Raw genomic sequence first — 25,864 nt, 5'->3', positions numbered from 1 at the left:
CTCAGAGATGAGGCTGAGAATGGGGCTGGAACCCTGGCTCAGAAAGTAGACGAGGTGGCGCAGCCCTCCCCCTTCCACCCTCGACGCGACGTTGGCATCCGCCACCCCCCCCGCAGACACCCCAATAGCCAAAGATTCCTCACTCTGGAATGAGCGATTCCCACGGCCTTGGAGCAAGGGCTTGGTTCTAGCACATCCTCCACTTTTTTTTTTTTTCCAGCCCTGTGTTGTAAAGTTACGACACAATCATTTGATCCAGGTTAATTACGATTTGGGCAGACTCTGGTATTTAAAGCAGCGTTTTGAAGTTGGAAGGTAATGGTGGGGGAGGGGGCAGGCTGCTCAATGACCAACCTTGTTTTAAAGAGTGCAGTTTAATGTGGGAGGTGCTGGGCTGGGGTGTTGGTTTCTGGTTTGAGGGTGTTTGAGGGGAGGTGATTGAAGGGTAGGGCGAAGTCTTTGTAAACGGCACTTGGGCAGGATCGGCGCTTGGGAAACTGTTTTAGAACCAACTGGGCAATGGCATCAGGAATAAATACTGAGGTTCCTGAGGGTGGGGGGAGGGTCTCCGCTGGGCAGGAAAAAGACAAGACTGGTTGGCCCAGAGTTCTCCAGAGCTGGGGAGGCTGGGGGTGGCCTGCCTTTCCTGCTTAACAAAGCATCCAGCCCCCACCTTCCCCAGAGGAAACCCCAGGCCCAGGGCTTTGATGGATTTGGGCACAAACGGAGCCCAGCCAGAAATGGCCTCTAATTCCGGGCTTTGATTTCTCACTAGTGAGCAGAACCCGTGTTGGAATTGTGCTCATTACTTAGCACGGCAGGGGCTGCCTGCCCACCAGTCTAGAGAGGGGCCGACGGGTGGGGTGGGCCTGCAGCCTTCCCTCTGCCCAGAATGCGAAGCCCTTAGAAATCTGCCTTCAGGAGGGAGAACAAGGCACCTTCCTCCTACACAGCTCGTTTCTTTAATGCCACAGGCACGGAACATCTTTCAGAATGTTCTTTGGGTCTGCCTGTTGGATCCCTCATGAGTCCCATTTCACTGATGGGGAAAAGCAAGGCCGGAGTGTTGGCTTTCCTCACATCTCGCCTTCCCTTGACCACAGAGCACAGACTTGTGTGCAGGACTGCTCCTCTCCAATAGTCAGGCTGGTTCCTGTCGCCTTGGACTCCTCCTCAGGGCCCCATCCATCTCTGCCTTGAGGCTTATAAAAGGCTGAGGGAGATAAGGCTTTCTCGGTGGTGGTGGGGGGGCTCTTTCTAGGGGACATGCAGGCTCCCCTCAGGTGGCAGGCACCTCTCTTTCTTTCCTTTCACCGCCCCCCTCCCCAGTAAATGCGGGGATGAGCTCCCTTGACAGCACTTAGGATTTTTAAGCCATCAAGTTTGATGGTGGAGAAATCAAACCCGGAACCATAAAACCTTGGAGCCTTAGAAGGCGATGTCAGCAAGTGACTGGCCAGCAGAGGCCACTTCAAAAGCCTGGGTTGGCCCTGAGGATCTCCTCACCCCACCTGCCCCTTAGCCTTTCCTGGAGCTTTTAATGAGTCTTGCCATGGCCTCTGGCTGGGGTGGCCGAGAAGGAACTATGGTGTCATCATCACACTTCTTTTTAAGACGCAATTAAAATCTGAGTTTTCCTAGGGTCTCTGCTCTGTGTGCATGTAGGGGAGGGTGGTGTGGTGGCCCATCCTTGGCTCTCTCTCTACACTGTAGCAACACCCATCTCAAGCAAATGGAAAATCTCGAGTGTCTTAATGCGATTTCTCATTATAGTCGAAGTGTCACTGCAGGGGAGGAACTTCAGAGGTAATTTCTCTCCTCCCTCCCCTCTCCACCCCCCACCCTCACCCCAAACTGGGAATTCCGGAGGACAAAACAGTTCCCCTCTATTCCAACCCCCTTATTTATGCCGAAGCTTTGGGACAGGCCCTGACTTGCCCTGGGGTTACACTGGGACTCAAGGGTAGATCTGGAATCTGAACTCGGGCCTCAAACCTCAGGCTAGTTCTGGCTCCTTCATTCCACCAGGCTGCGGGACTGGCCAGCATGGATGGATCTGGGACAGAAATGCCGAATTGAGGCCCCACAAAAGGCCGGCAGCTAAAGATAAGATTTGTTGGGTAGTTAGGTCAGATGAGATGGGGGGAGGGTGGTGGTGGTGGTGAAGAGGTAGAGTCAGGAACCCTTACCCCAGAGGGGTGGAACAGGGCTAGGCCATAGGTCAGAAGCAAGGCCCTGCGGCTAGCCAAGGGCCCAAAGGTAGCTCCACTCCTGATCCCTAATCTGTCCAACGTGAGACCTGTCACAGGCCACGCTCCCTTGGACTGTGGGCCTACCTGGCTCTACATTTTAAAGCTTTGCCTTCATTTATATAAATGAGGCAGAATATAGTTTTACTTCCTATATTGAAACTTCGGGGCGGCCCATCTTCTGCGCACCCTGTGGCCGTTGGCTGTCAGGCCTAAGATGAGATCTGTTTCCCATCTCTCCTTCGCCTCCTCACCAGTGTCTTCTAAGAAGGGCATGGGCTGCCTAGGACTTTGGGAATGAGGTAGAGAAAGATCCCTTCTGCTGCAGGCTAGGCTGTGTGTTCTTTTGACTCAGCCCGCTGGAGTTGGGGGGCAGCCACCCTGTAGGAAAGGGAGAGAGGCAGGGTCCCCAGTTGGGACTGGGGCTGTGGAGTGGAGAGTACCAGCTCCCTGGCTGGGTGGCCCCCAGGGGAGAAAGGAGGAAGCTGGCATCCCAGGCCACAGCGGCGCCTATCCTGGCCTCCTCTTCACCAGTTTCCTAAACAGCTTCCACAAATAGAGTCATTAAAGCTGTGAAGGCAGAATGAAACCAAACAAGTGCCTTCTGTGCTTTTCTGTTTCTTTTATTTTTTTAAAAGGGAAATTTAAAATGCCGTAATGAGAATAATACGAGGAAGGGCACTTTTGGGCAGGTCGAGGGAATTCATGCACTGCCCCCTCTGATTTGCTTCCAGAGTTGGGGCTGGGGCACCACCTCCCACCCCCCCCACCATGGGCCTGCGCTCAGAGGGGGAGCCCCGACCGCCTGGGGAATGCCCTCTGCCCCTCGCTTTGCGGAGCTGGCCCGAGCGGGTGAGCCGGATTCGCACTCGGTCTTACGTCTTACTCCACTGCGGCCACTGCGCCCCCACAGCGTGGGCAAACTGCGGGTCCCACTGCGCCCCTTTCTCTCTGAGTCTGGGCTTTTTTCTCGCTAGTGGCAGCGAAAACACATGCTGAAGTGCAGGCTTAAATCAACCGCCTCCCTGCTCCCATACCCCTTTTGTTCCCTCTTCCTTCTTTCCAAAAGCGCCAGGGCCGCTGGAAGCACCCAAATTGACCCTTGTAGACAGCGCGGTGGCTGCCAGAGCCTGACCCTGACTGTGATTAGCGCCTCTCCGCGGGGAGGGGGAGGTGGGGAGAGGGGAGTGGAGGGGGGGTGAGCTCTGAGGCACTGCACGGCCTGGCCTGGCACTTACCTGGGACCCTGCACCTGGGCATCCCTGCTCCTTCTCTCCCCCACCCCTGCCTCAGCAGCCAACACCTCCATGCCCCTCCGCTCCTCCTCCCTTCACCTCCACACCCCGCGCCTTCCCTTCCCCCTCCCTCTCCGCCTCTGCAGAGCTGTATCTGTCCACGCTGCACACACCCCCCCCACCTCCAACACCTCCTGCCAGCCACCCTCCTCACCTCCCTGAACGGGCTGCCCCAGCGCCTCACAACTTTTCCACTCAGAGAAGGCAAGCTGTGGGTGTGAGAATGCTACTGGGGACTGGGCCGAGGAGGGAGTGTGCAGTGGGAGGTGAGGGTAGGTCTGGGGCCGCGTTGGGGTGTTAGGCTGTGGAGGTGAAGGTGCAGGACGAATGGATGTGGAGCGGAGGAGAGCTGTATATGGGGGTGTGTGATGTAGGTGGCTACGTGTTGGGGTGTGTGGGGGTGTGTGCAATGTGCACATGGGCACAGCTGCGGTGTGTTTGTGTATAAATAGGTATGTGTAGTGTGGGGACAGTGAGTCACCACCGGGCATGGGAAGCCCCATCCATTGTATTCTGTTGGGGATGGATGTCTCTCCCTGATGGGACGCAGGCCATTTGCCCTTCAGCACCAAGGAGACCTTATTTTGCCCCGGCTGGGAGTTGTGAGCAAGATTTGGGTCAAGTGCCAAGTTCTGGAGTTGGAAGGGCAGAGGCCAGCTTCCCCCACTGAGGACAGGAAGGACAGGCCTGATTGAGGGCAGCTCCTGCTGCTCCAGAAGGAGGGAGGTCAGCCATGGGGGGCCTAAAGTCAGTCCACGCACTTGACTGACAGCCCCCAGGACAAGCTTCTGAGTCCTTGGGTCGCTTACAGTTGACTTGCAGCTTACCAAGAACAGTGGCGGCACCCATGGTTTGGAGATCTGCTCCCTGACCTGGTCAGGCTCATGCTGCAGCCCTCTAGGGGATGTGGGGTCTCCTCTGGAATTTGCTGGAGAAGAGGCAGACAGAGCCGGAGTGGGTGGCATCTCTGATGGAATGCAGCATAAGCAGGCATGGCTGGGGCCGGGCCTCTCTGGAGGCCGTTGAAAGAGGACCCATGTGCACCCAGACACACACAGGAGTCCTACTCCACTGTCTTACCGCCTCCTTGGTCGCCAAGGGTCCCCCTGCTTTCCCACTTGGGCCTGTACTGACTGCATCCTTAGCTCTAGGATAAAGACGTGCCAATGTGGAGAAGGGAGACTTATAGGAAAGGCACAGCCCCGCTGCTGGCGTGTATCACTTTGGTGTAATCAACCCTCTTAGAGGGTTGGTCCTTGGAAGAACCCCACCAGATAGGAGGATGCCCACTTAGGAAGCCAACCTGGGACCCAGGTCAGAGCCAGAGCAGTCCTGGCCCCAGCCCTCAAGGTGGTGACTATGCTGGAAGCTGATGCCCACTTCGAAACTGTTAAATGCCCTTCGGGGAGCCTCAGGTGCCAAGCGGGGGCAGTGACAGTATATGTTGGGAGTGCACAGCAAAGAGTAAACTGTGTAAGCCTTGGGGCTTCCTGGAGGAGGTGATGGGAGCCAGATCTTGACTCTCACTTTCAGGTCTTTCTAAGAGCATGTCCTAAAAAGATGGGAGTGGGGGCTAAGCAGCTAGCTGGGGCTAGCCCTAACCTGGGCAGGAGTCCCCGGCCCCAGGCCTCACCCACTCTCAGAAAATTGGCCCTGTTGGCATCTCCTCAGCTACCATCTTGGGCAAGCCCAGTCCTTGGTGAGGCAACCCTGGCCATATCTGCACTCTTGGGCCTCTCAGCCTGGGGTGCTCCTTGGGGACCTGACCCCCCTACCACCTCTGACTGCAGGCCGGGACGTGGGGTGGAGGCTTGAGAGGAAAACGTATCTTATTTTTTGATTCTTTGCCTGTGGCTCTTGAAGATGGAGTGAGCCCAGAAGATACTTCTTATGTACTAGTAGGCATGGCGTTGGGGGTGGGAGCATGGGGTGGTTTGCTTCTGTGCCTTCTGCCGTGCCCCCAGCAGAGTGGACAAGGAGAGGACAGAACCCTGGGCCCAGCAACTTCTGTGAGCCAGCTGGAGTGGGAAGGTTCATCTGTTGTTACTGCCTGTGGAAGCCCCAGCCCCTCTATCCCCGCTCCTGACTGAGGGTGTGTGGCACAGCCACCTGGAATTTTGAGGAGGTTAACATAGCTTTCTAGCATTTCCACCTACTAACTGTGGCCTTGGCAGCTCCCCTAACTGTCCTGTGCCTCAGTTTTCTCATCTGTAAAATGGGGGTAATAATGCCATCCTCATGGAGTCGTTTTAAAGCTCACGTGCCCTGGTTATGATAAGTACTTAGCACGGTGCATGGCACCCAGTGAGTCCCGGGGTGCGTCCTCCTCAGGAGACTGCCCTGTGACGCCAGAGAGGGCTTCCTCTAGAGGCATGTGGGGAGGAGAAAGGACAGAGGCTTATGGCCTGGAGGCCCAGCAGCTCCTGGCCTAGGAATTAGGAGGTCCTGGTGCTTTCTCTTCCATTGCGGTGTGACAAGTGTCTTTTCCTCTCGGGGTCCTGGTTGGTCTGCCCTTCTGTAAGTTTGGGGTTGGGAAAGGTGGAAAGAGACCTTTAAGAGCCTCAGGTTTTGTTTGGTTTTATTTTATCTTTTTGTCCAGTTCCGTCTGAAGAGGTCGCAGCAGCCAGGAAGAGACAGAGGTAGCTGAGGCCCAGAACCACTTGTGTTTACAGAGGCCCCTCTAGAACATCAATATATCGACTGGAATGCCCTTGTGAGCATCATGTGGCCCTGGGTCTCTCTCTGAAGCCATAAATTACCCTTCGGGACTTCAGTCCCTTTTTCCTGTTCCGTAAGCATCTCCTGTCTCAGGCCGAGAGCCCCGGATGCCAAGCAGGGTCCCAGGGACAGAGAAGGACCCCAGTGGCAGGGGCAGCCTGAGCATTTGAGAGAAGTGGCCCTTGCCCCTCCTACCCTGCCAGGCTCAGGGGGCCCTGTGGAGGGTGTGGGAGGAACCCACTCTCAGACCTCACCAGACCATTCACTGTTCCATTTCTCAGGGGTGGAGGGCGGCTGATCTTGGGGTGGCGAATGGGGGGCCCTGTCCCCACATCCCCTTGGAGTATCCGCCCAGCCCTAAAACTAGGCACATGTACGCATTTGTTCAGTGTGAGCAGATCTGGGCTCTGCAGTCAAAGTTGGGCAGGGCATGGGCCTGACCCGTGAATTGATTTGTGTCACTCCTGGAGGCACGAGCCGTGGGCCAGGTATGTGCCGCGGGCGTGCGAGAGTGAGTAAGGTGCTGCAGCAGAGAGGAGCTCGCCTAAAGATGCACCAAGCCCCGTGTGGCCTGGGAGGGATCCAGTGCAATGTTCAGGGGTGAGGGGGGGGCAGGCTGTGCAGTCAGACCATGTGGGTTCAAATCCTGGCTGCAGCACCATCTGGCTGTGTGTCCTAGAGCAAATTGCCCGCCTTCTCTGAGCTTGCATTTCTTCATGTGTCAAGTGGCCCTGCTAATAATGCCGGTTCTCATCAGATTGTTGTGGGGAAGAGTGAGGTCGTACACAAGTCCTCTGCATGTTCTGAAGTCCTCAGTAGCCTTCACTGTCCTCCTCAGCGTCATTATTATTGATACCACGTGTTAAGTGGTACAATGAGAAGTGTGGCTTCCGTTGAGGGAAGGCTCCTGTGGGCCTGCGTGGCTGGTCAGGGAAGGCCTCCTGTAGGAGGAAGGGTGTTGGTTGGCCGTTGAAGGATGAGCAGAGTTTGGGAAAGCAGAGAGGGCATTCCTACTAGGGGGTATATTTGTGAGGGGTGGGGGTGGGTCAGGACATCTGGCGTGTCCATCCAGGAAACAAATTCCAAATTCAGCCACTGACTCGTATCTGATCATCTGGTACAATAAGAATTCTGAGCCCAGGGGTCCCTTAGTACTGTGGAAAGAGCCAAGGCCTTAGAATTAAAAGCATTCATTCACTGAGTGCCCGGCCCCGGTGGCTTGGTGGCTCTGGACCTGGGAGATGGCCTGTCCCCTTCACTGGGCCGTGGTGTGCTGTGAGATGGCGTATGGGGTCCTGGCACGAAGTCAGTTCCCTTGATTTCTGTTGCCTTCCCTCCTTCCCGCCTCTCCCCGGCCCTGATCTGGCTGACCCCTGGCTGGGGCTGGGCCTGGGCCCTGCTTGCTTCCCTCTACATCTCTGGGCAGGAGAGCAAGGAGGCAGAGAGTGACACTTCCAGGGTTGAGCCAGGGAGAGGGGCAGGGTGAGGGAGGCTGCCTGCCTTTTCTGGTTCCTGGTGCCCACCTAGGCCTGGTGGGTACCAGGAGGCATCACCAAGGTCTGGGAGGAGCATCTTCTGCTGAGATCACCCGGGAGCCAGCAACCCCCCGGAGGCCCCGAGTGGCGTCTGGAGGCATTACCGGAGTCAGGAGGCAGCCGAAGGGAAGCAGTTCCCTAATGTGATCAGAGGCGCCCGCCTGCCCAGCCTGGGGCCAGAGCACCCATGGAGGATGCAGACCTTACGAGAAATTCAGTCAGAAATTCCAGGAAAAGTGGCTCCTGGCTCCTTCCCCCCTCTTACCTTTGGGCATTCTGTGACACGGCAGGGCAGAGTGAGACTCACGGAGTGAGCAGTGGCCCAGGACCAGGTCGCAAGTGTTGCATAGGACTGCCTGGCACCCTGCCCTTTCCTTGTCACTGAGCCAGGGCCCTGGGGACCCGGCGGAGGCAGGATGGGGTTGAACAACTAGATAATGAAAGAGCAGCTATGACACTAGGTGACTGGGAGACTGGGTCTAATTTCGCTCCCCTGCGTGTCCCTGGCACCCAGCACCGTCCCTAGCAGCTAGAAGGTGCTCGATCAACACTTGTAGAATGGATGGACGCGAACTCGTGGTCAGGCCATAACTCACCCAGGTGGTCGCTACGATTCTGTCCCTACTGTGTTTGGACTTGCAATTGTCGATGTAACCAAAGAGTCAGAAGATTCTCCTTGCTTTGCTTGCAGCCTCCCCTCTTTGCCTGCCTCTCTCCCTTCATTCTCTTCTGCTTCTGTCTCTGAGTCTTACTATGTACCAGACGTGATGAAACTCAGAGCCCCATAGGTACAGGCCTGTTTATTCACTAAGTCCAGTGGAACCGCAAGGAATTAGCCCAGCATTGCAGTCAAGTGCCTTTGACCCCTTTGTGTGGAGAAGGTGGACTCTAGCAGGCATTTGCCGGGCTGGTAAACTTTGTACTTGTCTGCAAGGTGTCCTTCACAAGGCACAGCTGGCCCAGGCCCTTGTGAAATATTTGTTTCCTGCTTGCATTCCCAAGCCCGTTGATCATTCCCCTCCAGCTTGCCTTCTAGGGCTCAAGAGGATGCCTGTTGCATGTGCATGGGCTCTGGGGCCCGGGAGTAGGTGTGGGCTGAGAGGGTATCTCTAAAGGCCCCTGGGTAGGGTCTGACCACAGCCCTCCGCCCTTCGTGGCAGCTGCTGCCAGCTCCTTGGCTGGTGGAGAGCAGTTTGGGTTGCAGGGTGTGGCTGAGCCAGGTTCTCCCTGGCACTGAGCTCAGTGCTAACATTCGGGGAGCCTCCCTGGGAGATTAAACACCCTGAGGCCCTGGGCTGAGGCCACGGGAGCCCTGGCCAGTACCACCCTCACAGTTGGGCACCCACTGGTCCTTGCCAGGAGCCCCTATCACAGGCTAATCTGGAATTCCTACCTGGCAGCCAGACAGCCAGGGCTGCCGGGCACCGTGACCGCAGCCGCAGATCTGATCTGGCCCCACGTTTTCTTTCTTTCTTTCTTTCTTTCTTTCTTTCTTTCTTTCTTTCTTTCTTTCTTTCTTTCTTTCTTTCTTTCCTTCCTTCCTTCCTTCCTTCCTTCCTTCTTTCTTTCTTTCATAGCTTTTATTTATTTTTGAGACAGAGATAGACAGACCATGAGCGGGGGAGGGGCAGAGAGAAAGGGAGACACAGAATCTGAAACAGGCTCCAGGCTCTGAGCTGCCAGCACAGAACCCAATGCGGGGCTTGGGCACGCGAACTGTGAGATCATGACCTGAGCTGAAGTCGGACGCTTAACCGACTGAGCCACTCAGGCGCCCTGAGCCCCACGTTTTCTTGCTGGCTCACCCCATTTCTGTACAAACACATGCATGCACACTCAGAAGAGACGGCAGCAGAAAGAGCCCTGAGCTAAGGATTGGGAAGCCTGGATTGTAATCCTGTCTACACAGCTGTAGCATGGAGGCATGGAGGTAGTCCCTTTCCCTCTCTGGGCCTTCAGTGCTGTCATCTGTCCACATGAAGAGGGTCTGCCCTAGAATTAGAAAACTGGGTTCAAGTCCTGTCTCCATCCTTAATTGTAGTTTTCTCAGCCTACATCTCCTCGCCATAGAAAAGGAGCCCTGACTGGTTGTTGGGGAGATCAGATGAGACAGGTAGGGCATGGTCAGTAAAAGTTGGTTTCTTTTTCATTCTACCCAGGAAGAAATCAATCTGCAAATTGCTTGGTTACATCCCTTGTTTCTTTCCAGTAGTCCCCTCTTGACCTAGGGCACATTAGGCCTGAGGTGCAGGGCGGCCCACAGTGCCACCTGGTTGATCCACCTGGGGTTACAGCAAGGGGGGAGAAGCCTGCATGTCAGATGCATTTGGAAGGGCACTGGGCCCGACATCTGCAAGCTTCGGCTCTGAGGCCAACTCTGTGTGACAGAGAAATCACTCACCCTTTTTGAGCCTCAGTTTACCCATCAGCTAAAGGGATACACAAGAAGCTGAAGGTCATATGGGGCCAAAGGAGAAAACACCCGGAGTCAGACAAACTGTTCTCCAGACCCCAGGAGCTGAGCCGAGACGGACGCAGGCGGGCTCTGTTGCCGTAGGCACCGCGTGCTTCATCTGAGAGCTGCTTGCTGTGGGGCAGGATTTCACTTCCCCGGCTGGAGCCTCCCCCTGGTAGGTGGGCTCTGGCTTCTCCCCTAGCCTGGCTGGCCATGGCCGTTGAGCTAGATGACAGAGCTTGGGTCACTTCCCACCCCTCTGCGTGCTCCACACCCTAGAGCCGAGGAGGCCCTGGTGCCACGTCAGGGAAGGTTAGTGTCAGGGCCGGCTTTGATGTGTCTGAGCCAGCACACCATCTGCCTTGCCCACCAGAACTTACATAATCCCTCGGCCGGCTGCCCGTTCTTAGAAAACGGGGCCGGCAGGACCAGCGGGGAGTGGAGGATTAGGGTTTTCTTCTCGGCACTTTATTCCCTGCAGCCCAAACCCGGACTGGTGTTCATTCTCTGAGTTGCTCCTCACTGCCCGGAGCCCAAGACACAAATGCAGGGTCAGAGCAGGACTGAGGTTGGGTGAGGACGTGGCAGGCTTCGCGGGCTGCTTGCTGCCAGCGCCTGGCCCACGGGCTCACCGGCCCCTCGCTCATTCCTCTGCTGAGCTCTGATGGGGTGGGGCGAGGGGGGCAACTCAAGCTTCCGGGAAGCAAGGGCAGACCTTCCCCCAGCTCCTATGGAGACGGTCCCCTTCCCACATTGTACCATATAGTGAGCATTTTTAATATGTCTAAGTAACAGCCAAATAATGCTGTCCCCTTATTTCTGAGACTCAAGATCCAGTCCTGTCTTTCTTATTTGCCAGCTGTGTGATAGCAGCCAGGTTTCTTCAACATTGTTGGTCTTTGTTTCCTCATCTGTGAAATGAGAATAATAAAGCCTGCTTCACATAGCTCTCTTGAGGATTGAATCAGATAATAATGCATGTAGAGGACAGAGAAGGCGTTCAATAAACAGTAGCTGTCATCCTTGGTATTCATTTCCATTCTCTCTTTTTTTCCCTGAGAAAGTGATACAGAATGATCAACTCTGGTTCCTTCTAGGAATGCAAGGTTGGTTCAAATTCCATTTGTATGAATACCCTATGCCAAATTAATATCATATACCATATTTATGAATCTAAGGAAACTAAATCATATGATTAGCTCTATAAATGCTGAAAAGCCTTGGCCAAAATTCAACACCTATTCATCATATAAACACTCAAGAAAATAGCAATTTTAAGGGCTTCTTTTTTGCATGATAAAATATATACATACCCTAGTCCTAAAGCCAATATCTTCTCTAATGGGGAAGCATTAAAGGCCTTTCCATTAAGATCACTAATGAGGCACAAATACCCACCATCTCTTCTATTCAACACTGTGGAAGAAGCGTTAGCCAATGTGATTAAATGAGAAATCACCTAGAGGCATAAAAATGGGTAAAGATGAAGGAAAACTATCCCTACGCACTGGAGCAACTCCATAATTAAAGCTGTGGCACAAATGTGTGAATCGTCAGATAGACCAGTCAAACATAATAGAAAAGTCCAGAATGAGACCCGGTGCATAAAGAAATCCAGTATATGACAAAAATAGTCTCATAGCCTACTGGGACAAAGACAGACTTTGAAATAACTAGTGCTGGGACAGCTAGGTAGTCATTTGGAAAAGGTAAACTTTGACCCACATTTCATACCATAGAGAAAAACTCCAAATGGATTAGAGGTCCAGATGTGAAGAGTGATAGTGTACAAGTACTAGACAAAACAGTGGGGGTGAATTCCTCTTTAACATTGAGGTAGGAAAGGCTTTCTAACTAGGATGCAGGATCTAAAAGTAATAAAATAGAAAAGTGAGCATGTTTATTATATAAATATTAAAAAAATTTTTTTTGATAATAGAGCACCTAAAACTAATCAAAAGACAAAGTATTTGACAAACCAGGAGGAAATGTTTGTAACATATACCTCAGACAGAAAAACTAATAGCACTCTAAAATGTTGAGTAACAAAGGCCCAGAAACCTGATAAAAAGATGGGGGGGTGGGGAAGACATGAACAGACAATTCACAAAATAAGATATAAAACCGTTAAACATGTGAAAAAAATATTAAAACTCATAGTTAGAAAAACGCGGACTAAACCAGCCCTGAGATCCCACTTCTCACTTTGTAAGACTGGAAACATGGAAAGTTATGAGCACACCTTGGGTCCGAAAGACCCTGGAAGACGTTGCTGGGGGAACTGGTCATTGGCGCAAGCCTTCGGGTAGGTAATCCAACTGTATTTAACAACCGCACATGCATACTCTAGTTTTTAGCCCAACAACCTTCTAGAAGTCTTCACTTCAGGGCACCTGGGTGGCTCAATTGGTTGAGCACCAACTCTTGATTTTGGCTTAGGTCATGATCTCGCAGTTGTGAGTTCAAACTCCGCAGTGGGCTCTGTGCTGACTGTGGAGCCTGCTTGGGATTCTCTCTCTCTCTCTTTCTGTCTCTCTCAAAATAAACAAACTTAAAAAAAAAAAAAGAAATCTTCCCTTCAGGTATACCTTTATCAATACAAAAATACATATGTACGTTGTTTGTAATTGCAAAATACTGGAAATCACTGGTGTGCCTTGGTAGAGGGCTTGAGTCGACTACAGGCACATGCTGAGCACTGAGGCGGCTATAAAAAAAGATGGCATTCTTCGGGAGCTGATAGGCTCTGACTCCCAGGACGTACAGACAAGCAAAGGAAGCACAAAATAGTGTCTAGAGGATGCTGCCTTTCACGTAAGAAGTGGGTGTGAGACCAGGCCAGATCCTCTCCTCTCTTCTCATTGTGCTTTCGTGGCTATTTGTATACTTTCTGCGTCCTTATGCATACTCGTGGGTCCGAGCAGTGAGCCCCGCGCAGGGGGATGGCTCCCCTGTGCTGCTCCCAGGGAAGATGGAGAGGGCGGGACCCACAGGGCTGTCCCTGCAGTGGCTTCATGTGGTCCTAAGCACATCTCTTCGGCCCCCTCCCTCGGACTCGATTTCTGTAAAATGGGGGCTAATGACTCCCACACCACTCGCCTCACAGAGAGGAGGGGGGCTTCATCACATTTCAATGTGTGCAAAGGTCTCTGCACAATGTGGGATGGGACATTATTTATTACTTACCAGTGTCTGCAAGTTGCTCTTTGGGCCTCAGATAAGCCTGGGTCCTCCTTTTCCAGTCCCTGGCCACACACACACGCACATGCATGCCTTCTCCGTTCTATGCAGAGCTGCGAACATGCTGAGGTAGCTGCTTAGTTGGCTTTCACCTTGATTAGCGAGGGTCCCACCCGCACGCACTCCATCTGTGTGCCAGGTGTGGTGTAGCCCTCTGCGGCCCCGGCCTCCCTCCCACTCCGGGCCCGTTCTGCCCCCATCAGCCGGCTGCCACATACCTTCTCGCTTCGTCCTTGTCATGACTGTGAAGAAGGTCTTGGAGGACCAGACTCAGGGGCTCAGGGAAGCGACATGGCCCACCCCAGTCTTCCAGCTCTTACATCAGAGCCTCGCGTGGGGCTCCCGTCATCTCTGGACTCCAAATTCCCCGTTCCTTCCAGGAACTCACCCTACACCCCCCCACCTCCCCGGGCTGGGAGCAGGTCTTCCCACTGGGAGCCTCCCTGGATTTCCCCCCGAGAGCTGGATGCGTGGTGGTGACGTCTGGAGTGATTGTGCGCTGGTGCTCAGAAGCACTGGAGCCGCTTTGCCAAAGGCCGAAGCCCCACCAGCATGACAGGGGTAAAGAGCTGATGGGCAGAACTGGGCTCATCCCGCCGGCCTGTCCCGGCCAGCACGCCGGCCTTCTCTCTCCAGCCTGTGCCATTTTAAGGGCTGGTCCAAGAGGGTGCGTGCTCACACGAGGAGGAACGTGAGCAGCCCCAGGGGCACCTTGTCTGCATGCCTCAGGCCCCTGTGGGTTGGACACAGTCTGGCGGAAAGGGGCCGAGTCCGGCCTGAGCCTCCACAGAGGGAGGGGGCCTCAGGCAGGCAGCGGAGGGCATAATTGCCGGAAGGTCATGCTCCAAGCCCTGAGAACTCTGCTTACCAGTCAATAAGTCATTTATTACACCCTTGACAGCGTTCTCCTCTGCCTCCGCCCTGGACCCTGTGCAGTTTGCAGAGGGAAGGGCCCGGCCAGCTGAGGGTCTGCCTCTCCAGGGAGAGGGGCGGCTGGAAGGCTGAAGGAAGCGGCTCCCCCACCTCCCCGGCACGGCCCACTGGACCAGAGTGCTTGCCCAAGCCCCTGGGGGGCCCGAGCTGTGCCGAAAAGAGCCGGCTAAAAAGTTCCCAGGTGCTCGAGCCCCTCCACCTCACTGCCCTGGACTTCATTTCCGAGGCTTCTCCTAGGGAACCCTAGAGCTTGTCGGGGAGGGCCGCCGGTCTTCAGAGCTTGGCAGAGACCACGGCCAGGCAGACCTCGCAGAGCGGCACATGAGGGCCCGTTTCTGGCTCTCCTGCCCACCGTATGCCCAGGTGGTGCCTATGGCTCAGAGGCGTGCAGCCCTTGGAGCAAAGAGCACCTTCAGTGTGAATCTGAGCTTCTCCACAGCCCAGGAGGTGGTCAGGGTGAGTGTTTTCACTTCCCTCTTACAGGTGGGGGAACTGAGGCAGAGAGGGAAAGGGACGACTTGCTCAAGTTATCAGGTCTTGCTTTGTGGCTGGCGGATTTTTCACCCTTCCCAGGCCCTCTCTGCCCTTGCACGGCTGAGAAAGGTTAAGGAAAGAATCATTTTAGACTCTTCTAGATTGTCTTTCCAGAACACCCTGTCATACCTCCAGGTTTTACCTACAGGGAACTCAGTGGGCGTTGAGAGGAGCTATTGGAGCTTTAGGTCTGGTTGGTCCGAGAGGGTAAGGGTGTGCACCTGTTCAGGGCCTGGGGAAGCTGGTGGTCCTGGAATAGGCAGCGCCCCCACCTCCACCAACCTCCAGCCCTCCTGGCTACACTGTGTACAACGAAGGAAATCAAGTTCGAGGAAGAGCGAGCTGGTGGCTGCTCTCAGTGCTCTGTGCAGTGTGACCTGGTAACCCAACTGGCTTCTGGGAGGAAATGCTCCAGGGACACCCTGCTGCCTTCTCTCTGCCTATTTTGCCCTCCTGCCACGTCACGCCTCTGACTCTGGGTACCTGGGCCACCTGTCCCCTCCCCGGAATATGTCCCACCCTTCCCATGGGTGCTTACCATGGGTGGACAGCTGGGAACAGCTTTCTTACAAGGGAAATTCCAAATCCTACTACACTCCACATTCCATGGCCTTATCTGGCACCATTCTGTCTGGCCTTCGATGGGCTTCCCGGTGTGGGAGGAAGGACCTCCCTACCCTCAATGTACTGACGGGGGGGGCGGGGCGCCCACACTTCCCCACCACCCAAGCTCCGTGAGTGCATCTGGGTGTCAGCCATGGCTGGAACACACAGGTGGCTTATATGGAGAGCAGCAAACATCAGCTGGGGGGAGGGGTGGACAGCAGCCTCCCCCCATAGTGGAGTCATTGTGTCATTGTCTCCTGTCCCCCTTTCAGAGCGGAGATGCCACACCAGAGCACATCACCGCCTCTTGTTAAGCCTCAGTTTCCTCATTCGTCAACCGAGGGGTTTGAACTAGTGAACTCTGAGGCCCTTTAAAGCTCTCAGCTGCACATTTCCTAAAATCCCCCTTCGCCCATCAGCCTGTAGAATTTCCTGAGGTCCTAGGAGGGCAGTTGCAACACTGGCTGGTTCCCAGCACATCCTGTCTAGCCAGGACCCTGTAAACAGAGGGGCTGATGAAAGATTTGGCCCTGAGGCTAGGGGGTGCGCAGTCCCCATGTCCGTAGGAACGCCTCCACACAGGGTGCCCCCCTCAACCCACTGCACGCGGCGTGGCCGGCTCCTGCATGTCATCCTGGTGTTGGCCCAAATGCCCCTTCCGCAGAGAGCCCTTCCCTGGCTCCCTGCCCCTTTTACTTTTCTTCTAGTGCCTCCTACCAGCCGGGATGATTGTGCATGGGCTCCCATGCTGGCTGGCTTATCACCTGTACCCTCTAGCCTGTAAACTCCCTGCAGGCAGGCCGTGCCGCTCACCCAGTGATGTGCCTGCAGGCCTGGCACAGACTGGGCCCTTGGTGAACGGGTGCTCGGTGAATGAATACTCAGGGTTGTGTGTGTGAGTCTCCTAGAGTGTTTCCAGAATTCATATGCCTGGCCTAACTCCCTGGGAGTTCTTGTTCGGGACGTCTGGGCATACGAATTTTGACATTTTAGAGGCACACTCCTTGTTAAAGAGAACAGCTCGGTGTTATGATGGGATCACCTCTGTCTGGGTACCCTCCCCCCGACTCCCGAGATTCTGACTTAATTGATCTTAGGGTCTGACCTGGGCACTGGGGACCTTAAAAGCACCCCAGGTGATCCTCCTGTGCTGCTAAGGGAGAGGGCCCAGGATCCACCCCTCTTCAAGGCCTTTCTGGATCCAAAGTTCTGTCCTTGGAAAGCCCTGCACGTTTAAACCACTCTGTGTCCTGCCCAACAAATGCAAACCTTCCAGTGGAGGGAAGCTCCTTGCCCAACCCTCTTGCACAGATAAATGAAGTGATGCCCTGTTTGACCCTCACAGGCGGGCAGTCAGGGGCATGCCCAGGGCCCCGGGGCCCTTCTCCCCCAGTGACTCCCCAGGAGCGCCCGTGGCTCTGTGCACAGCCCAGCACCTCCTCTTCCTGGCAAGAGGGCTGAGCTGTGTTGGAACCTGCCTCTTCCCCTCCCTTGATAGCACACAGTTTTAAATAAGATCTTCATTTACCAGAAGTTCACACCACAGCTTATGTGTTATATGAGAAGCAGCAATCTTGTGCTCGTGGGGAAGTGCACTGAAATGTAGTCAGGGGGTTGGAGGGGGCTGTGGAGGAGAGGCGGCTGCAGGGGGGATGCGGGAGGAAGGAGGAACTCGTGGAATCCGAGCTGGCGCCCTGCCCCGGCCCTGGCAGTGCCATGCTCCTCCGGGCTCAGCGCGTGGTGGTGGGGGAGGTGCCCCCACTCTACCGGCTGACCTCATGGCTGCTGGAAGGCGTGGAGCTGGGTGGGAGTGTGAGGTCACCACCAGCTCTGCCAGTGGAGGGCCCCCTCCACTGCCGTGCTCCGGGTCATTTACATGTTTTCGGTTGTTGAGAAGGTGCTGTTGCTATTGACCTCTCAGTTGCCTCCTGCCTTCCCTTGGAGGCTACGATAAGGAAGGGGTTGGGTGGCCATGGACAGATGCCACTCCTCCCCGACGGTGTCCTGCCTCCCGTTCTTCCCCCCTGGCCTGTGCAGCATCAACATCAATAAACTGATTCCGGCTGTACAGGACTCTGTGGTTTCCAAGGTGGTGTCCTGCACTCCTCCCAGCCGCTCCGTGAGGTGGGTATGATTATCTTGCCCGTGCAGAGGAAGAAACTGAGGCTGGGGGGTGCTGAGTACCTCCTAAAGACTCCTGTGGCAGAGCTGCCACCTTGCACCGAGATTTCTGTTGGCGCTGCCTGCACCTGGTGGGGGACTGGAGGGGAAGGTCGCCGTCATGTCTCTCTGCAGTATTTTTACTCCATTGGTTGTCTCTTCTGGTGACCTGAAAGCCGAGAGATCAGAGATCGAGTATCGGAGTGCCTGTGACCTTGAGCAAGGCTGCTTCTCTCTCAGGGCCTCAGTTTCCCCAAAACTAAACCAAGAGTTGGATTCGGTGGCCTTTCGGGAAGGGAAAGCTGCCCCTTGCAGGTTTCCGAGTGCGTCCTGGCATCGAGGAGATGGGGAAGAGGGTCTTACAGTGGTCACAGGACCCGTGGTACAAGGCCGATGTGCATGTAATAAATATTGAGCCGACAAATGCTAAGCCGCATCCCCAGCCTCTGAATAAATAAAAAGTTGCCCAGAATAACAGCCCGGAAAATGCTGGGGCCCCAGCCAGCACTCACCTTCGCCCCTCCCACTGGCCATGGCTCTGTGCCTCCTCCTCACACTGCCTCCCATCCCCCTCCTGTCCATCGTCCATCACTCACTCCGGCCCCAGAGGCAGGCGCTGTCCCAGACTGGCCTCAGTTCATGGCTCTGCGGATGACAGCTGGAGCTCACGCCAGCCAGGCCCTCCTGCGACTAGGGGTGGGGCCGGAGGCGTGTGCTCTTAATCCCCAGTGCCAGCCAGAAGGCTTTCCTTCTTTGTGGGACCCTCTCTAGTCTTTCCGGCCCCCTCCCTGGGAGACCAACTAGCTGACTCCAGCAAGAAGTCTTCTACTCTGACTGCTCCTGGCTGAGGCCAGCAGGAAATTAGGGCCTGGGGATGCATAGGTGGCCCCAGGATGCTCTGGGATCCACTGGTCACACTTAGTGACAGTGCTTTGATGTGTATATGAGGGTGTATTTCCTGTCTCTTTGTGTTGCAGTTCAGCGTTTATAGGAGCAGAGACCCAACTGTCAGGTAAAACACAAAATCACAGAAAGAGCTGAAAAGGCATCTCTCTCTTTTCATAGACAAGGAAATTGAAGCCCAGGTGGGGGATGAGGAACATTTGCCCAGGGTCACACAGCTAGGAAGTGGCAGAGCCTGGGTTTGAACCAACATCTAGGGCCTGTGCCCTTGACCCCCACTGACACTGCCCTCCTCCCACGTCCTTTGTTGGAGCCCCAGAGATGACCCCTTGGTCCTTGGGATTCAGTCCAGCCCCAGAAGAGAAGTCCAAGCCTGGGGGAACAAGGCTTCTTGGTCCTATTCGTGGTTTATGGACCACTCTGGAAAGACAGTGCCCCATCAGAGGCAGGCAGCAGCCTCCTGGCATAGATGGCTCTGAGCACCAGGCAGAACGCACCCCCCCCTTTCTGTGGCCCTTCTGAGTCTTCACAGACCATATCTCCATGGAGTTTTCCAGTAGTTCAGTGGTGGTTTTAACCCCCATCCTACAGGTGAGAGCGCCAAAGCACAGCTAGTCAGGGAACTGGGCCCGGGTCTGGGGGCTAAGGCCATGGCTCAGCCAGCTCATATCTGGCTGGGAACCTGGGGGATTCACCGCAGCCCCTCCTTCCCCGTCGGGCCAGTCTGAATGTGTGGGGCCTGGGAGCTGACCTGGGTCCTTGGTATCTAGACTCCCTCCTGGGCAGGGCCAGACTCCATTGGTCCTCAGGCTCTGCAGGCCCAGAACAGACCACCCTGGCCCCCTCCTCCCCAGCGCCCGGGGCAGATCCCCTCCTCCCCTCTGGCTGCAAATGCCCGGCCTCAGTTGCAGGACTCCTGCCTCTGACATTCCGCCCCAGAAGATAAGGATCCTGTCTGGCGCCTGAGTGCTTTTTTTCCTCCTTCTTTCTGAATCTGTTTCCTGATTATCTGCAGACAGCCCCTCACTGGGGGGCCACCAGAGAGAGGGCCCGGATCACAGAGAAAGACAGGAGGGGGTGGCGACCAGGAGGCCTGTAGCCACCAACAGGCCCTGCTGACCAGACCCCACTTACCCCCTGCACGCATCTGAGGGCTTGACGGCCATTTACTAATGCCCCACTGTAGCCTGAGCCCCCAGCTTAGCAGAGAGCTGAAGGCTGACTTCCCTGTGCGGACTGACCCACTTTAGTGGGAAGAAGGGGTATGTGGACAGAGCGGGCCAGAGGGTGGGGTCGCTTCCGTGGTCAGCGTTCCTCTGCGCTGGGCCTGGACGGTGCCCAGAGGGGATGTGGTAGCGGCTACAGCCAGCCAGACAGCCACATCCTGTGGGAGATGCTGGCCCTTCCCAGGCCAGACAGGGGCTGAGGACACTTAGGGACAGAAGGGGGAGGGTGCTCAAGGGTTCCTAGAGCCTACCCCCCAGCTCTGGGGACTAGTCTCAGAGATGGCTGGCACAGCCTCCTGGCCTCAACCTGGGAATGAGGGGTGACTCCCCATCACCTGGGCCCAGGACCCAGCTCCCTGGTAGAGCCCCACCCTTAGACTGCCAGGGCCACGCCTAGAGAGCATCTAGTCACCTTCAGGCAATGTACACATAGGGAGACCTGCTCAGAACAAGAAGGGGTCACGCCCACGTTGCCCACTGGCAAGCCGGGTGCTCTTTCATCTCCCAGGGGTCAGGAGTCTGCATCACGGGCCCACCGCACTGGGAGTTGGGAGCCCTAGATTCATGTCAGTGTGTTAATCCCTAACATGCTTTGTGACCTTGGGCAAGTTCCTTTTCCTCTCTGGGCCTTCTACTCTTCAGCTGTAGACTGGGGAGGCAGCCTGTGTGGGATGAGGACATGCAGCCTCACGTCGGAGGAAATATTCTGGCTTGGAGTAGGCGCCCCATTAACACGATCATGCCAGCCATCAGCGGTCCTGGCTAGGGACCTCAGGACTGGCAAAGTCCACGACAGGAGCCTGGGGGGTGGCCTGTCAGGAGGCTGAGGGTCATCCATTTTCCTCCCTGAGTATTTGGCTGTGCAGGCTTTGGAAAAGGCCCTACGTCTTCCCTGCTCCCCACCTCCGCTCACCATCCCCTCCCCCAGCCCCCTAAAACCATTTGGGGGGAAGGGAAGCCATGCAAGATCATTTTTTATGGCTTCCTGGCCCCGGAGCCAGAGGGCTGAGGATTGGGTGGTGTGGGCTGAATTCCTGAGCCTCCCCGTCCGGAGCCTTCAGCTCGTAAATATGAAGCCCGGGGCTGGGAGGATCTGGCCGTTAAGCTGTCAGCAGAGCGCCCACTTAGAAAGTCATAAAGTGGTTCTCGGAGCTCCTCGGAGCTGGGCCCAGGGTCTCCCCCCGCCCACCCTGATGGGTGTGGGGCTCCCTCTGCCTGGGCCCCCATTGGAGCCACCGGGACCCGTGTTTCCTCCCCGCTGCCGCCATTCCCTGTGCCTTGGTTTCTTCTGTGTGCAGAGAACCCAGTGTACTTCTCGTCTGCGGGGGAGGGATGGGGAGGTCCAGGCACCCCGGGGCCAAGGTTCTTGGCAGGCCACTGGAGGCCTGAGCAGACCACAGAGGGGCCCTGCTCCCGGATTTCTCCCGAGAACAGCGAAGCCCCCATTATTTCTAATTCCCTTCTCTGTCCCCGGACAGAACCTGCCCCAAGGAGTTCAGAAAATTGCAGTCAGGGCGAGAAGATGGATGCCTGTGAAGAAAGAACTCACATTTTCTCTAGCTCAGAGGCAGACGAACTCCATGGCTGGGGTGGGGGAAGGCTTCCTGGAGGAGGCAGGGGTGTGGGTGAGACTCGGCGAATACAGGGTGGGGGAAAGTGAAGATGAGTGGGCAAATGGGCCTGCCTGGGGCGGAGGGCCCCCAGGAGCCCGGGGTGAGTGTGCAGTCAGTGGCAGAGGCCAAAGAGACAGGACCTGACCTTGGGGGCTTTGAGAGTCATGGGGCTTTGTGGACACACTGCCCAAGGACCCTCTCTCTTGGTCCCCAAGACTTGTGCTCACGTGGACCAGCTCTGGCAACAGAAAGGGCCCGTTGCCACCTTTCTCACTCCCTAGCCATGTGTCCTTGGACACGTTAGCCCCTCTGACGCTCCTCTTCAACCTCAAAATGGAACCAGGAGCAAACTACTCCCATAGCACCTATTGTCATGAAGTTTAGATGACATTATGTTGAGAGGGAAGGTAGCACTCCGTGGTTAGGGGTCTCTGGAGTTTGGGAGCCTGGATTCAAAACTCAGTTCTACCTCTCTCTGTCCATAGGGCCTTGGGTGACCCCTTTACCTCTGGGGGCCCCAGTTCTCCCATCAGTAAAGCGGGGTGAGGTAGCGGGAATCCCATGCTAGCTGGTACTACGTGCAGGGCACCCACAGCATCTGTCACCGGGTCGGTGCCTCCGTCCTCAGCTTGCGGCCTCTCTTGGGTCGGGAAGGGACGATTTAATCGGGAGCAGGAATGGTCGTTATTAGGGCTCCTCAAGTTCTTTTTTCTGTCTTGAGAAGTGCCTAATGCTTCCCTTAAGGCAAGTAAAAACAATAAATGCCTGTCCATTTCCCTCATTTGTGGTGAGCTGGGTGGGTCAGGGGAGGAGGGACAGGTAACCTGAGCTGGGGGAGGGTGAATAAAGTGGGAGCAGCCCCACCGGGCAGGGGACGGAGGGGCCTCCTCTGTCTTCCCACAGTGGGTGGGAGAGAAGGCGGCTTCTGTGTCGCCTCATTAAACTCCCCCACAAATAGCCTGACTGCCTGTAACTCCCTGAGGCAGAAATCGGGGGGCCGTTCAGCAACGAAATAAATAAATAGGAGTGTGATCATTAAAAATAAGACAGACCGGTAGCCCTGCCCCGGGTGGAAACACCAGTCTCCCAGCTATTTGGAGCCGCAGGGAAGGGATTGCTCACAAGCACGCAGGGGTCGACCATTCTGGAAGGGGCCTGCTGCTCCCGTGGGGGACGTGGCAGCCAGGACACTAGCGGGCAGGCTTGGTTATGGCCCGGGGAGGCCCTGTTCCTGGGCGGCTTCTCGAGGTTTCCACCGACTGCTGGCTTTGCTGTCCTCTGTCTTCCCCACTTGCCTTGACCTTGCTGCATGAGTTCTGTCCCCCTCCCATTGCATCTACAGTCTCCTGCGGGGCCTGCTGGGCTCAGACTTAGAAACTGAGGGCTGATAACTCCAGGCTAACCTCGCTGCTGCTGAGCTGCCCTGGATGGTGGATGGTGGATGGTAGGGGAGAGGGTGGGCTCAGGTTTGAGTGGCCTGTCCTCCAGCCACCATAAGCCTGCCCTCTGTCCGTGGGGTGGGGCTCAGGGGGGGCTCTGATCCGGGAGAGGCTGGCTTATCATCATTTCTCACTTCACAGATCCCACGCAGTCTGGGGTTTATAAGGCAGCAGATGACTTTGCGGGTAGTGGGGTGAGTTTTAGCAGCAGCCCTCGGAAGAGGCAACGTCTTCAGAATGTGAGGCAACCGAGGCCTCCCCCACGAGAACCTGCCAATGGGGAGGGGGCTCCTCGGGCACAAGGGGTGAGTGAGGCTGGCAGCGGCCGTCTCATTTGCGGGGGCGGTGGGGTGGGAAAAGGGACAGCTGGGGTCCAGGCTGGGCTTCCTCATCGTGCTGAGCGGCTACGAGCTCCCCACATGTGTCACTGGGCAGATTGCTTCACCTTGGGCCCCGTGTCCCCCTTCCCAGCAGTACCTACCTCACGGGAGGTTAGAGGATCCCCGAGAAGTGCAGCCCAGGGCTGGCAAGTTGGAAGGGGCGGCCCAGCCAGGACAACCAACCCTGCCACCCCTACGCCACCTGCCCCGTTCTCTGTTCAGCAGTACGAGAGCGGAGAGGTCTCCAGGTGGGCAGTGGGCAGCTGGCTCCTCCTGGGCCATGAGCGATAGCCAGTGCCGGAGGGCTCCTGGGTGAGTCTGAAGCCCCGATTTCTCATGTCAGCTTTATAGGCTTCTATCCCACTTCTCCACATGCACCCTGTACATTTAAACCCCTGGGCCTGCCCTGTGGCCTTGGCCTTGAGGGAAAATAAGCAGGTGTCCTATGTGGGGTGCTTGGAGGCAGGAACAGCCCGGCTGCAGGAGTGTCAGGCCCGTGGAGGAGGGTGGCACATTAGATGCCGAGTCAACCCTCCCCCCCGCTCCCCACCCCTGTGCTGTGGTTTCTCCTCTCCGCCAAAAAGCTCTGCCTCCGAAACAGCCCCACTCTTCTCACGTGCCAGCCTCTGCTCCACACCCCTGAGTGACACTATTGCTCTCCCGCCACGTGGCCTGTTCGGTGTTTGGACACCTTGGGCAGCTGTCGGTCAAGCCTAAATCTGCCTCCTCTGGCTTCCACCTGCTGGCTCTGGGCCAGCCACTAGCTGCTTCAGCAACTCTGCTAACATAACCCGCTGAGCCTTAACTTCCCCTTTCCCCGGGACCCAAATCTCCACAGTGAGGAAGGAAGGCTCCCAGTGCATGGCCTCTGGTCCTAGCCATGGAGGCCCTGCGTGTGGCCTGCCTCCGGTAAGCTCTGGTGTGGGCACAGGGCCAGCATGGAGGCTGTGGGTGGTGAGGCTTGGAAGGGCCAGCTTGATCCCTCTCCCTGCTCTCTGCTCCCTCTGATTCCAGCCTCCCAAGGGGCCCATGCATTGCTTCCTGTTAGGGTCACGGCAAGCAGAGGCCAGCAGCAATGATTGCCTCCCTGCCCAACAGATGCCTGCCTTCTCTCTGACCCAAGCAGNCTGCCGTCCCCCCCCCACCCCCCCCGCATTCCTCCTCCTAAACTACGTGATCTCCTTTCTAGGAGGCCAGGGGGCAAAGGCAAGCGGAAGGCACATTTGATATTTCTGGCCATCCTGTCTAGCCTGAGAACGCCTGTGGCCAAGAACTCAGAAGAAAGTTCCTTTGATGGCCCTTAGAAGTAAGAGGAGGCAGGCTCCTTGGTACCAGTCCCCAAGAGCTAAAGACAACTTTGGTGGAGACTCCTGCCTGGAGGGGAATTCAGGATGGCCTGCTAAGCCTCTTTTCATTTAACCGCCTGGGAGTCCACGATTCCATGCTCTTTTTGCGTTGGGCGTTGGAGCTTTATATTTCTGAGTCAGTCCTCGTAGGAGCTAGTCTCTGCGTCTATGAGGCGCTGTTCCACGCACTCTGCAAGTATCAACCCCATTCATCCTAAAAGCCTCTCGAGGCAGGAATTCTGTCCCCATCTCCCAGAGCTGCCGGGTGCCCAGCTGGGGTTTCACGGTCTGGCCTCACACCTCCAGACCCCACCCCGTAATCCCTGCACTGGGCTGTGGCTTCCGTTGTGCCTGACTGCCTTTAGGGCACTCAGAGCCCGTTTCTTGAGATTTGGTTAGCTATGATGGGCTTTATAGCTAGAGGAGAGGTTGCCCAAGCATCCTTGAGAAGCCTGGTGGGTCACACATGCCCAAGGGACCCCGTAGAAAGACCATAACTACGGCAAGAGCCCCCTGCACACAGCCTAGATGTTGCCTGAGCTTGTCGGAAAGGCCTCTTCAAATACCCCGCCTTTGTACTGCAGCTCAGCCTTCTGGAATCAGAGGCTTGCATCATGGAGCCTAGTGGCCGACCATGTCCCAAGGCTAGTGCTGGCTCCAGTGGCTCTAGTCTGTTCAAGGAGTGGGCCAGAGGCCACGGCAAGCACGTGAGCCCCAGGGCCGAGGGCTGCCCTTGGGAATGCCCTTGCTGTCCTCTGCCACACTGAGCATTGCCCAGGTGCCCTGGAGTAGCCTAGTAGGGAGGAGGCAGGCAGGGGAAAGTTCCCAGCAGGTGCATCTAGCCTCGTCCCTGGGAGCATGGGCTGGACTTGAACGGCAACAGTAGTAACCAGTACCGAGACACGAGGCTCGCCTTCCTCTCGGCCTGGCAGTGCACCAGGAGATCTGTATCTTTAAATCACAGGCTGTCAGAGCTGGAAGGAGCCTCCCATTACCATGGCCCGCGTCGAGGCCCCAAGCCTCTAAGTGCCGCCCAAGGATCATAATGGTGCTCGTGGGCCGTTCGAGTGGGTTAAGGCCAGGTTAATCTTAATAATAAACCTCTAACAATGGGGCTAATAACAGCCCAGGCCCGTTCCCTGTTATCTCGCACGCCACCTCTGTTGAGATTAGAGCCCAGAGAGGATGTGGGGCTGGCCTGGAGTCACAGAACGGGGAGAGGAGAGTTCCCC

At 56.0% G+C, this 25,864-nt stretch overlaps 1 protein-coding gene across 2 annotated transcripts in view; it reads left to right on the top strand.

The window, feature by feature from the left end:
• Positions 1–25,864, top strand: part of UNC5B (unc-5 netrin receptor B) — a 79,400-nt gene that overhangs the window by 1,100 nt on the left and 52,436 nt on the right. The window lies entirely within an intron of this gene.

The sequence above is a fragment of the Crocuta crocuta genome, unplaced genomic scaffold (genome assembly GCF_008692635.1).
Source record: "Crocuta crocuta isolate KB4526 unplaced genomic scaffold, BGI_CrCroc_1.0 scaffold167, whole genome shotgun sequence".
Classification (NCBI taxonomy): Eukaryota; Metazoa; Chordata; class Mammalia; order Carnivora; family Hyaenidae; genus Crocuta; species Crocuta crocuta.
This window is presented reverse-complemented; position numbering and strand designations above follow the sequence as displayed.